This window comes from Schistocerca nitens, chromosome 1 (assembly GCF_023898315.1).
Source record: "Schistocerca nitens isolate TAMUIC-IGC-003100 chromosome 1, iqSchNite1.1, whole genome shotgun sequence".
NCBI classification, from domain to species: domain Eukaryota; kingdom Metazoa; phylum Arthropoda; class Insecta; order Orthoptera; family Acrididae; genus Schistocerca; species Schistocerca nitens.
This window is the reverse complement of record NC_064614.1, coordinates 808,111,383-808,125,023: the sequence shown is the minus strand read 5'-3', so window position 1 is coordinate 808,125,023 and position 13,641 is coordinate 808,111,383. Positions and strand designations below refer to the sequence as shown.

The 13,641-nt window shown below is 41.4% G+C and overlaps 1 protein-coding gene across 3 annotated transcripts in view; it reads left to right on the top strand.

Annotated features, from left to right (window-relative positions):
• The window catches only part of LOC126262572 (obg-like ATPase 1), a 307,783-nt gene that overhangs the window by 108,753 nt on the left and 185,389 nt on the right, over positions 1–13,641 (top strand). The gene's annotated exons all lie outside the window — the stretch shown is intronic.

Below are 13,641 nucleotides of genomic sequence, written 5' to 3'. Positions count from 1 at the left end.
ATGAGTTAGTGTGACAAGGAGTAGTGACAACTTTGAGCAAAATATACTTTAACTAGGAAATGTTTTTTGAGGGATGGTTGGGACTGGGAGGAGAGGAGGTCGGCATGCAAAAATGTAAATATGCTTCAGGCAGATGAATACAAGTTTCCCACAGTTCATCCCAAAGAAGAGTGAAGTAGCCTATTATGTTTCTTCATTGCTAATTCCTTCATTACTGTTTACTCGCTCGCTAGTGTTTCATGTATGTCACACATTACTATATACAAAGATTGCGTGTCACACGAAGCCGCTTCCTCACTGTCAAATGGTTCAAATGGCTCTAAGCACTATGGGACTTACCGAGGTCATCAGTCCCCTAGACCTAGAACTACTTAAACCTAACTAGCCTAAGGCACGATTCGAACCTGCGACCCTAGCAGCAGCGCGGTTCCGGACTGAAGCGCCTAGAACCGATCGGTCACAGCGGCAGGCCCTCACTGTCACCTTTAATAGATTCGTCTTGGCATCAACTCTTTAACAAGTAAAAGTAATATAGAACTAAAAAACTTTGTCGTATGTTGCGTGGTACTGTAATTTCTTTTGTCCATGCTGCCCTGTTTTCCAGGCTAGAGAGCACAATTCGTGCAAAATTGGTTCCTTACTCACTGAGAAACGCAGATGTTACTGAAGCATGATAACCAGAGTCGACGATCTAAATGCAACTGTGAGACATGCACTGTTGATTAGCTACTACGACGCCATGTTCTATATATAGTGCATCAAATGTTTCTCCGGCAAGTGGTTATGATAGAAAACAAGACTGCTGAGCAGTGGCGGAATGAAGTTCACGATGATCCAGAACTGACAAAATTTATCATACGTGGAGATGAAGTATGGTTATTTGAGTATGACGCTAAAATGGACGCCGACCCGCCCCAGTAGAGGCTTCATGAATAGACGAGACCCAAAAAAGTCTACGTACTATCGAATGAGAAGGTTCTGCTCAATTTGTTCTTTTATTTAAACGGCGGAATTTAGGACTACTAGTCCATGACGCCGTATCGTAAGGTCATTAAGGAGTACTATCTGGAGGTTGGTGCTGTTAGCGTGAAACATTCCGAAGAAAATGTCGGCATTTTGGTCGAAACAATTCGTGTCAATTGCACCACGGTAGTACATCTACTCACTCTTCTTTCGTTGTCCGTTTCTTCGACCAGATGACTTTCTTTAATAAGATATATAAGATTCTTAGTCAGTGCAATCAAATATAGACCTCTTGGAGGTTAACAGCATCGAGTAAGGGAAGTTCAATGATGTTTCAACAAACTATTAGATTATGTCGAAAAAAAAAATGAAAACCGTGGGGAATCTCTTGAATAATTAGGATACTGCTATCTGCCTTGTAACTGGGACTATGAGTTTGGGACAAGATTTTAGACGTTCTTATTATGCTGGCGGTTATCATGGAGCATGTAGCTGGTCCATTGGCTCATCGCCGCCTATTTTGTTCTAAAACAATGCACGTCGTCAAACTGTATAAATTCGACAGCTATATGATTTCAGTATGTCTTTACTATGCTATATTTTTTTTTCGACATAATCTAATAGTTTGTTGAAACATCATTGAACTTCCCTTACTCGATGCTGTTAACCTCCAAGAGGTCTATATTTGATTGCACTGACTAAGAATCTTATATATCTTATTAAGGGGAAACTACAGCCGTAATTTTTCCCGAGGACATGCAGCTTTACTGTATGATTAAGAGCTGCATCAAACCAGTCTCAGGATTGATGACCACAACAACAACAACAACAAAGAAATAGCCGGCCGGAGTGGCCGAGCGGTTCTAGGCGCTACAGTCTGGAACCGCGCGACCGCTACGGTCGCAGGTTAGAATCCTGCCTCGGGCATGGATGTGTGTGATGCTCTTAGGTTAGTTAGGTTTAAGTAGTTCTAAGATCTAGTGTACTGATGACCTCAGCATTGAAGACCCATAGTGCTCAGAGCCATTTGAACCATAAAGAAATAAACGAGTCTTTCGTGTGTACATCGTTTTCATTCTCTACCTTTAAGGGTAAAACCCAAATCTTTGCAGGAAAATGCAAGCGATTTGGCAGTGGGGCAGAAGGGATCCCAGTTGTGGATAATTGGGAGCGGGTTGCTAGTTGCAACAAATGCCTTACAATCAAGGAAAACCTCCGGAAAACCATTGTCGGAAAAGGTAGGGGGGGGGGGGGGGCAGGTCAGAGTTCGGGGATTTGAACTAATTTCAATTTATTTCTAATTTTAAGTGATTTCCCAACCAAAAAAATAAGACTACCTAGTTTCTATGTCACTATCTGTATGCATGACGATGTAACGTCGATGGTTCCCTCGAAGTGTGAAGTTTACCTTCCACTAGCGTTTTTAAACTTTTATTCTAGCATGTGACCAACGAGTTCGAAAGTAGTACATTTAACAATAACTTTTCTTTCTTCAGTTTTTATCCATTGTATGCAATACTAAACGAATACATATTTTTGGTATTGATGCCATGACATTGGTACAAAGTCGCATGACAAACAACTAAATAACGCCGTTGCGTGTCCCCATGCCGAATATCCGTCGATAAAAGTTTTTTTATGGGTCGGATTCGACAAGGGAGCCTTAATTGGTAAACACTTTCCGACTGTGCTTTTAAGATATTTACCAGTGTGATGGATTCAAATCCTTGTACCATGCATAATGTGGCAATTTCTGCACGCATTGTCATAAATATCGTTTCTAACACGATACCCTTTACGATCTTTTTATGTGGTGTAAAATAGATTAGTGATCGCTGCGAAACGATAGTATCATATTTAAGTATGAACGTAGTATGTATGCGTTATGCATAATACAACACTTAAAACTATTGCATTGAGTGTTAGGTAAGTAGAATGCAAGCGTACAATGTTGACTGGGTGTTGTTATCGAAAGGGACAACCGCTGTTCCTGTGTGGTGACCTCCCTAATGGGAGGTCACTGATCTTCTGTGATCATTACGATGACTGCTCGAGTTAATGACAAAAATGTGGCTGAGAATTTGTCATTTAGCTCCTTCGTGACGCGTTATCACTAAAAAAATTTGAAAGAAAAAAAAAAGGTCAAGTGTTATGTGAAACGATGCTCAGAGTCATGTACAGCAATGAAGTGCCGACTGAGGATTGAAAATTTAATATTTATCTTAGTACTTTAGTATTTTAAAGAGTAGTAGAAGTTATTTGGCCGGCCGCGGTGGCCGAGCGGTTCTAGGCGCTACAGTCTGGAACCGCGCGATCGCTACGGTCGCATGTTCGAATCCTGCCTCGGGCATGGACGTGTGTGATGTCCTTAGGTTAGTTAGGTTTAAGTAGTTCTAAGTTCTAGGATACTGATGACCTCAGCAGTTAAGTCCCATAGTGTTCAGAGCCCTTTTTTTTAGGTTATGTGTCTGGTGAATTATGCAGACCGTACATTTTAATTCTCTGTACATGATTTCGAGAATCATTCAACATTCAAAGGCACGTCAAATCTTTCTCTGATCTATTTTATTTCTTAGTTTGAGACAAATTATTGCATTTATGTTGTAGGCTGATAGTTTTGACACTTCATTTACGTAGTTAGTAGCAGTTGTTCATGAAATATTTCAGTTTTCCCTCGAATCACTAATTTTGTTTTTCTTAATTACCTTCATTACTTTCAAGCAATTAAATCTTTTTGTGCAGAACTGTACCTCACGCGAGTTAGTTTCATATCTCATTTGTGTATTTCAATCATCGTTTAGCTATGAAACTTAGGAGAAATAATTCCTAGGAAATCTTGTTTTGGCCAAAAAGCAATACATGTAAACTGCAGTGTTTCGATATCTACGAGTGAAAGAGAAAATGTTCTCCTATAGAACAAAGTAAGACACGATACAGTTTTAACGTAATAATTTGGTTTTTCATTCCGTACGGTTTGGGTAAGGATTACTCGTTTTAAATGTTTGAATCCAACTTCATTTATTGTTCGGATTCTTGAAAAAGTAAAAAAAAATGCGTCGAGAAGATTCTTCGTGAATGCCCCTTTTCCTTTATCCTCCCCCACCCCCCACCCCACCCACCCCCAGAGTGTCCCGTAATGACACCGCCTTGGGAGTTTAGAATTACGAGAGAAATGTGTAATTTATGCTGAAATGACAGGCACCGGCGTGTAATTCAATTTTTAAGTTACATAGCGCAGTATACGAAATTGCGTTTTTCCCGGTTTTATTCCCCATCCTGTCGGTAATGGCGGGTAAGTGCAGTTCATTACGTGTGTATGTGGCTTTTAAAATTGCTACTGCGGCGCGCGAAAGCAGCTGCTGGTCGTGGCCGTGTCGCGGTGTCGCCAGCGGCCTGTGGTGCCGTGTCTTCCACACGTCCACACTCCGTCCTTGCTCTTCTCCGGCGTGCAACGAGGGAATTTCCCACCGTGGAATGTCAACTGCATTTTAATTAATTATTCACTGTGTGTCAGAATCTTTCAACAATGTTCCTGCAGTGAAAGTTAACTGGAAGTAGCCTTCAAGCAACAGCAGACTTTATCAAACACCTGAGTCTACATCTGTGTTCCACTAGCAATTTTAAGGTGTACTTTGACGGGACGTGAAAGCGTTCATGGATGAGTTGTTCGACTTTTGTGACTTCACAGCTTGGAATTTCACGCCCCTCTGCGTTGCGAAGCGTAAAAGGAAGTATCTGCAGAATCAGATTTTTGCCTTATGGAGCGGGACGTGGCGATGAGATGCAACATCTGTTTTACGTCGCAAGAAGAACCGAGCAGACACCATATTGAATTAAGTCGTATGGAATCGGAACTCCGTATTTCGTGATTTTTGTATTGTACAGTACGTGATATTAATATAGGCTGCTTCAAAGCACCAGCACATCGAGGAACTCTCTAAAACGAGCCTTTTTTTGGTGCGATAAAATAAAATAACGGGAAACTGCATATCGGTAGTTTAAAGCTTTCCTTTATTTGATGCTTTCGTATTATAACTCGCGTGCCATGAAAGGACACCCTCTCAGTGCTACGACACAGTGATGATTTGTCAAAAGCGTATCATTTTTGGTACAATTTGTTATAGTTGAATGTCAGATAAAGACACCCGAAATTACAGATTTACGACGTAACTTAGAGGCTGCAGAGTCGTAAGTTCTGCAGCAGAAGGGAGTATGATCGTGTCTGATCGCCTGCATTTTTTTTTCTAAAAGATTCTGGGACTTTCTTATTAACTGAACAATACTCCTTGTTATTTAAGAGCGCCCTCAGTCCAAAAAGAGAGATTGTTCAATTTTGAGAATACATGACTGTGAAATTTCCAGATGAGAATTGTCTGGAGGTCCTGCTTAAAGAACAACGTAAGTATAAGCTACCACAGTCGCATAGCTCTCTGAGGTTAGATGTTGATGTTACAGCTACTGTCAACACAAAAAAGAAACGAATAAGAATAGTGACATTTAATTCTTTGCATGTCAAGTAATTGCAGAAACTTTAAAACAACCTGATAATGAAACAGTTTCATGAAATTTATTAGCAGCGAACTCAATAATTTCAAATTACCAAACCTTTAAGGCTTGTAAAACAAAAATAATGAAATTTATAAACAGAGCTTGAAAAACAGTGAATGTTGCGAATATTAAATCTGTTTTATTTTGAAATGTGAATTGCTTCTTTGGAAAGGAATTACGTTAAAATGGTAGTCCCACAATCCTTACATTTGAGATTGCCTCCTCTGAAAAGTGAAGTGCTACGCAGTGAGATTGTGTTCAGTAATATGATCAAAACTTGTGCATTAGTCTGTGAGTAGCCGAATTATGTAAATGTGCACTTTCACTGAATAACTTAACTGGTAAAATGTAAATGTCATGTGACTAGGGCCTCCCGTCGGGTAGACCGTTTGCCTGGTGCAAGTCTTTCGATTTTGACGCCACTTCGGCGACTTGCGATGGGGATGAAAATGATGATGATTAGGACAACACAACACCCAGTCCCTGAGCGGAGAAAATCTCCGACCCAGCCGGAAATCGAACCCGGACCCTTAGGATTGACATTCTGTCGTGCTGACCACTCAGCTACCGTGGGCGGACAACTTAACTGGTTAGCCTAAATAACAGTGTTCTAGGGAGTGGGCTGAAGTTCGCTGTTCTCGTTAGCATTATGATCAAAGCTGAATCAGTTGTATTTTCTTGTATTTATCCATCATTTGCTTGTATTGCAAAGCAGAAGTTGGTGAAAAGCTATATCCGGGAATGTTTTGTCACCAGTGTCAAGCAATCGACGAGCCCAGAATCGTCTTTGCAAGTCATGACAACGTGTTGCTTTTGGAACTAACGGAGGCGATAGTTATTGAGAAGCTGGAATTGTTAATAAAGTATTTTCGAACGGAGTGGTACATGTTTTGGCCAAGGAAGCCACTCATTATGGAGAAATTAATCATTGCGAAGTCTTGGCTACCGATTTCTTCCGGAGAATCAGGTCTTCACGCAAGCAACGTAGGACAGAAAGCGACAGACGTCCTCCAGATGTAGGGGAAGAACACAATTGTAACCCTTACGACCAGTGGGTCTCTGGAACTATGCTTGCTGATATTCAAGGATCATGGCTGTTTTCAAGAAACAAGTGTACCGCTTCGTTCTTGCACAATCATCGCGTGTGGTGTAGAAGAGGGCACCAATCATGCAATCTCTGTTGCGTAAATCGCCGTGTTTACACAAATGTTCCCTTGCAACATCGATAAAAATTGAAATCCACCTGTAATTTGAGCTATCTGGTGAGCCATATACAGTGTTATGCGAAGGGGAAAAAAAAAGTTAACAGCTTAATAGAGCTATCTGTAAAAACGTTTTTAGATGGAAAAAGGGAAGAACGGAACGGAAATTGTTTTCGGTCTCTATTATTTTAGCCTCCCAGTTACGCCATCTTGTCGCAGATAGACGATGTAAGCGTGCCGAGACCTTCCTGAAAAATTCCTATGGTCTACTGCATTAAAATGTATTTTTGACTACTGCACGGTGTATGGAGGTAAGGTATAATTAAGGATACCGGAAAGGGAATCGAGCTACCATAATTCTTATTGCTGTGATGGTGCCTATCCGACTGCCGTATGAGAAAAAAATTTGACTATTGTTTACACATTCCCACGCACGTAACCATATTCAAGATTTAAAATGAACTCTACTTTAGTGTCGCTCAACAAAATATATCTCGTGATCAAAATAAACCACAAAACTGTGTTCCAATTTCCAGGGTTAAATCCCAAACGTCTCTGCAGCGTCTCGTGGTTAGAGGGGGGATATGTAACGTTGTTGTGTCTGATTCATGCGGATGATGGTGATCGCGCTAGTTCTTGTTCAAGAGAAGTAACTTGTATACCGGCACCCAGTATCAAAAGCAGAGAGAGCGTATTTCATTTTAAAAAATGCCATGGAAATATTCTGTGCCACTGAACTTAAAAAATAATTCAGTCTGAGTCATTTTCCTTGCATTCTGTGACACAGAGTGTTTATGAAGTCATCGTATCGCTATCCACGCCAACAATTTCTTGTGGACTATAAACTAGATGAACACACGAGGGCCGGTCGTCAAAGACTGTGACCGACTTTTTTTTCCTGTAGCTTCCGTAATAGTTTCCTATCTGTACCATGACTTTCTGAAAAAGAGGGTTTTTATATATAAAGTCAATAGGCGGCAGCATCATCTAGTATTGGGAGGTTGGTAGTTACGTTCTATTTTGTAGACGCTCTTTGCATTTCGCATACCAACAGTGGAGGTGATGCGAGTGGAGCAGTAAGGCGCAATAAAAATCTGTGTTCCTTTAAACCATACACCCACTGAAACTTATGAAAAGCTGCTGCAAGCATGCCGGCCGGAGTGGCCGAGCGGTTTTAGGCGCTGCAGTCTGGAACCGCGCGACCGCTACGGTTGCAGGTTCGAATCCTGCCTCGGGAATGGATGTGTGTGATGTCCTTAGGTTTAAGTAGTTCTAAGTTCTAGGGGACTGATGACCACAGCAGTTAAGTCTCATAGTGCTCAGAGCCATTTGAACCATTTTTTGCTGCAAGTATATATTGATGATGCACTACCTTGTGCAACAGTATTTAGGTGGCTCAAGGACCTCAAAAAAGAAGAGACTTGTTTGTGTTAAGCAAGGTGTGCCTTGTTTTGCGGCTTCTGCTGTGACTGAAATCAACAGCAAAACAGCTGCTTTGATTGTCCGTGAGGATTGGCGTATAATATAACGTAACCTCAGTGAATTGTTGAGAATTTCGTATGGCAGTCTCTTTATGCTTATGCGTGATCATATTCATATGACCCGTGTTTGTGTCCGTTGGGTACCACCTCTGTGGAATCCCGAACAGAAAGCTGTGCGAGTGGAGACAAGTTGTGAAGCGCTGCGTCTCCTTCCTGATGGAAGGGATGCGTTTCTGAAAGAGATCATCATCGCTGATGAGTCATGACTGCGCCATTATGATCCTGAAGGAAAACAAGCCAGCACAGTGTGGAAATCGCCTGGTTTTCCAACAGCAAAAAAAGGTGGAAGTTGTTCCATTTGCAGGGGAAGTGACCATCATATTTCTTGACTGTCATGGAACCAGTTATCAGTAAGCAGTTCACCCCATACTACTATTAAAGCAGCATACTACACGTCAGTATTCGCTAAATTGAGGAAGCACTTTGCAAAGAAACGACCAGAACTTTCTCGGACTGGGTGGCGATTTCGTCAAGACAAATCGCAGCCTCACGTCGCAAATAAAGTTACGCAGTTTCTGGCTCAACTCAACATTACCTGTGTACCGCATCCTCCTTGTAGCCCCGATATTTTATACTGTGATGTTTTTTATTTTCATCATTATACGCAAAGCTTTGGGTAGTTCGTTTTGAGAACTCTGAACCAGTGCTAAAAAAAAAAAAAAAAAGGCGATCCTCAAGGACCTGACAAAGAATGGCAAGCCTCATGTGTTCCCTGCTTCTTCTATACACTTTTTATGGCGTCTCTATACCATAAAAAGTTCATTCAAGGAGGAGAGTAGTACTTTGAAAAAGATAGTGTAAACATTGAAATGGAGTAATAAACGTCTGAGGGAAAAAAAATCAGTATCGTTCTTCGTTGATCAGTCCTCGTACATTGAGACATTTCTTCATACAAATTTAGTTCATGTCATTGCAGTGACACTGTAGATGCAAGTACAAGTCCCGTCATTCCTTTATAGCCGGAAAATCATTACTAATATAGCTGGCGCTATTTGTTTCACACCTTCGGTTTTTCAGCTGTTGAATCTTATTGACTTTTTCCTTTAATACACCTCGGCCTTGATAAATTCCCATATGAAAAAGTAGACTGGGGTCAAATCGGGTGAGTGGGGAGACCAAAGTCTTGGCGATGCATGGCCAATCCATCTCTCAGGAAAAGTGGCATTAAGGAGTCCCGGGCGCAGTCGGTCAGCAACAACAGCTGTTCTTTTTTCTATCGTGTACATTCTTTTATATTATATACAAAAAGTAAAAAATAATTTAACGCTAAGACAGAAAAGGTAACGGATTTTATAAAACCAGTTTTATCACCCCCATTGGCTAAAAGTTTTAGGGAAACTGGAGAAACAAACTGATGACTCCAAATCTGAGTCGTTGATTCGTCTGTAAATCTTATGTCCGCACAGATTCATGGGTGACCACATCAGCTCTGCACTTCTTGACTGCCTGTACGATATCACTTTGTCCTGCTTTTCCTCACAGCTCTGTCGCTTAAGACATTCTCCCCATAGGCTGTGTAATTTATTTTTCTTGTGTCCACGCAAAACAAATTACTATGGGCGCTTCCCAGAGGGCTACGCAATTGCAGCGACTGTCCAAAACCACTGTCACACGAGCCCGTACATCGCAGCGGTCCTTTTTCTCGTACTCATCCGTGTCGCTACGTATCACTTTTCCATTTCCGTATACAATACAATCACCCTCACACTTATGTTGAGACTCGCATGTAACATCTTCCTGTTTCCCAGTCGCCATCTTTCCTTCCCACTGGTTTGCTACCCCTGAACGACTGTTTTGTTTTCGAATCAACTGATAACGAGGTCCTCAGAGGTCCAGGGTAAGAACATTCTTGCAGAATCGTGTACGAGTGGCGTAGATGCCCAAGACTTCTGAAGCCAGTGATTTACTAATGGTCTCCTTCACAGAGTACTGGAAAACGATTGCTTTGTTATATATTTTTAATGGGTGTTTTACGTTATTCGTTTTCACTGTGACTCGGAGTAAGCTGTTCAGTTGTTTTCCCTGACCTTGTCTTCCAGCGAAGTTTCAAGCTAAATGCATATGCATAGGCGACCACTAAGACTCTGTACCAGACAAGACTTCATGGGCTTCAGAGTTCTATCACCTGCTTCTATTCTCCGTATGCCCCTCAGAATTTTGGACAGATGCACGCAGCAGACGAAGTGCCTTACAACGTACAGTATGCCACCATGACGAAATGGTCTGCGAACTCTTCTCAACTGGATACTGGTCACGTGGCATTCCAGAAAAAGTGTGATCTTGCTGCGCAGGAAAAGATCCCCGAGTTTAAAAATTTAGGCACTAGGCTAGTTTCCTTGACATTTCATTTCTACAGTGATTGCAAGAACATTAATCGGTTAATTGGGGTAACTAAAAATCGTCGGTTTGTCAGTCTGTAACTATTTTATCTCTAAGATTATACGCGAGAGTGTGCTGTGATTTTGTTCTTCTTTCGTTGTTTGCAGCTTTAAACACACATCTCGCTGATACCTTTCATAAAATGATTTTTTTCTCCGACTGTGAATTCATCATCTCCATATATCCCCTTTCGGAAGCGAGTCAAGAAGTGATACAAATCTATATTTCGCTTACTGACGATTGCGGATAAAGATAGAGGAGCGGTGACATGCAGACATTGCTGGGGAACGCTAATAGCTAATTGACTTCGATGAAATTTTCTCATTGGGCATTGAGTAAGGTGGCACAGTGGAAGCATGCTTAACTTGTATTCAGGAGAACAACAGTTCAAATCCCCCACCGTCCAATTGGCTTCAGGTTCTCCGTGGTTTCCCTAAACCGGTTAACGCAAATGCTGGAATGATTCCTTTGAAATGAACATGGCCGATTTCCTTTGCCAACTTTCAACCATTCCTTGCTTTGACTCCGCCTATAATGACCTCGTCGTCTAGCGGTCGCTAACCGAAAACCTACCTTTCCTTCATTCACCTTCGATTATACAAAGTAGAACCAGCAGCAGTCTCAGCTCACTAAATATCTAGATCAGCATATGTACTCTGCAGGTCATCACACTGTGGAGCCGGCCGAAGTGGCCGTGCGGTTAAAGGCGCTGCAGTCTGGAACCGCAAGACCGCTACGGTCGCAGGTTCGAATCCTGCCTCGGGCATGGATGTTTGTGATGTCCTTAGGTTAGTTAGGTTTAACTAGTTCTAAGTTCTAGGGGACTAATGACCTCAGCAGTTGAGTCCCATAGTGCTCAGAGCCATTTGAACCACACTGTGGAGGTACCTTGGATCAGTGCTGAACCGAGTTTCCACAGGAATGAATTTCTTACGCGTGTGTCCCCGCATCGCTGCCCTTACATTAAAAAAAAAAAAAAAAAGGTTCAAATGGCTCTGAGCACTATGGGACTTAACTGCTGAGGTCATCAGTCCCCTAGAACTTAGAACTACTTAAACCTAACTAACCTAAGGACATCACACACATCCATGCCCGAGGCAGGATTCGAACCTGCGACCGTAACGGTCGCGCGGTTCCAGACTGTAGCGCCTAGAACCGCTCGGCCACTTGGGCCGGCCCTTACATTCAAGTTTAGCTCAATAACTTATAGTGACTCACAAATATTGGGTATGGAAATGGACATCTCGTAGGAATCGTTTGGGAACATCTAATACTCTAATAAGGGAGTTACCTGTCGAGGACGATGTTTAGTTCGTAAATGATTTTCGAATGAGTGAAACCAATTTTGAAATCTTTTTGAACCATATTTCAGGCTAATACACACATGCGAGATGCCGTGCCAGCTCGCATTAAATAAGTAACTTTGAAATACTTGGCAACTGGAGTCAATGCAGTGAACGTATTGCTTTCTGAAGAGAACTATTTCTGACTTCTTATGTTATCTACAATACTCTGATGATAAGCGTACATCGGAAATTAAGGCTTTTGTTTCAACAGTTGAACTTTGTTTTCGGTTTTAGAGTTATCGAAGTTTCTGATACATGACGGTTGTGCCTTACCGTTACGGTACGTAATTTCGTAGCCAAACTTTGTACTACTATGCAGAACATTTGTTAGTCGATGATAGCACCAATATGAACACTGTTCTCTGTACATAGAATTTTAAGGAGGGTCAAGAGTAGTTTTAAAGCTCCAAAGTTACAAATAATTTCCATTTCGCCGTAATATTTACACTTAGTGACTGAAGCAAAAAAATTTAATTATACTGAAATAAAAAATGCATTTACTGTATTGACTGTTCTACGATAATAGGAACTTCAACACGTTAACAGTCTCAGTTAGAATACTTCTTAATTTCGTCACGGCAAACGATGGTGTGTTACTCAGTTACAAATAAGTGAGTATAAGTAGTTGCTGAATGTTTGAATGATTTTCAAATTTCACTGTTTAAGAACATTTTGTCTCTTTACAGAGCATTGTTTTTTATTAACTTAGTTGAAGACCAAGTCCAATAATTTGGCGTGACGCTAACTCTTGAAGAACGTAAACAAACGATTCTGTATATGTGCTGTCGAACGAACCATAGCAGAATGAGAGCAGATCCACCTTTCGGCAGTTGATTGAGCTCACAGGCGATGCTTAGGGAAGCGACATCTTGAAAGAAAGTTAAACGCCTTTTAACTTTCGTAACTTAGGCGGAAGTTGGGATCACAGAGTGCAGGTAGGATGTTTCCACATGTAAGCTAGTGGTGGTGAGGGGGTGCACATGTAAGTAATTCATGCCTGTGAAAATCGATCTTTAGTCATTCTCTTTCCTGTTCCACTCGCAAATGAAGCGAGGGGAAAATGACTCTATACATGCCTTCATACGACTCCTAGCTTCTCCATTTTGTCTTCACGGTTCTCAGGCGAAATCTATGTTGGCGACGGATCATTCTGCAGGCAGCCGCAAACGCCGGTTCTCTAAATTTTCTCACTAATGTTACGCGAAAAGAACGTCACCTTCCATCCAGGGATTCCTATTTGAGTTGACGAAGTATCTCAGTAACACTCGCGTGTTAATCAGACCTACCAGTAACAAACCCAGCGGTTCGGTTCTGAATTGCTTCGATGCCTTTTTTTAATCCGACCTGGTGAGAATCTTAAACACTCTAACAGTACTCAAGAATGGGTCACACAAGTGTTTTGTATGCAGTCTCCATTATAGATGAGCTGTACTTACCTATAATTCCCCCTCGCTGAATTTCATATCGCTTCGAAACATTTCCCCTACGTATTTAATCGACATGAAAATGTCAAGCAATACATCAGTAATACTGTATTCAAACATTATAGAATTATTTTTGCTACTCATCTGCATTGACTTACAATTTTCTTCATTTATACCAAGCTGCCATTCATCACACTAAAGAGAAATTCTGCAAGTCATCCTGTTTCGTCGTATAGTG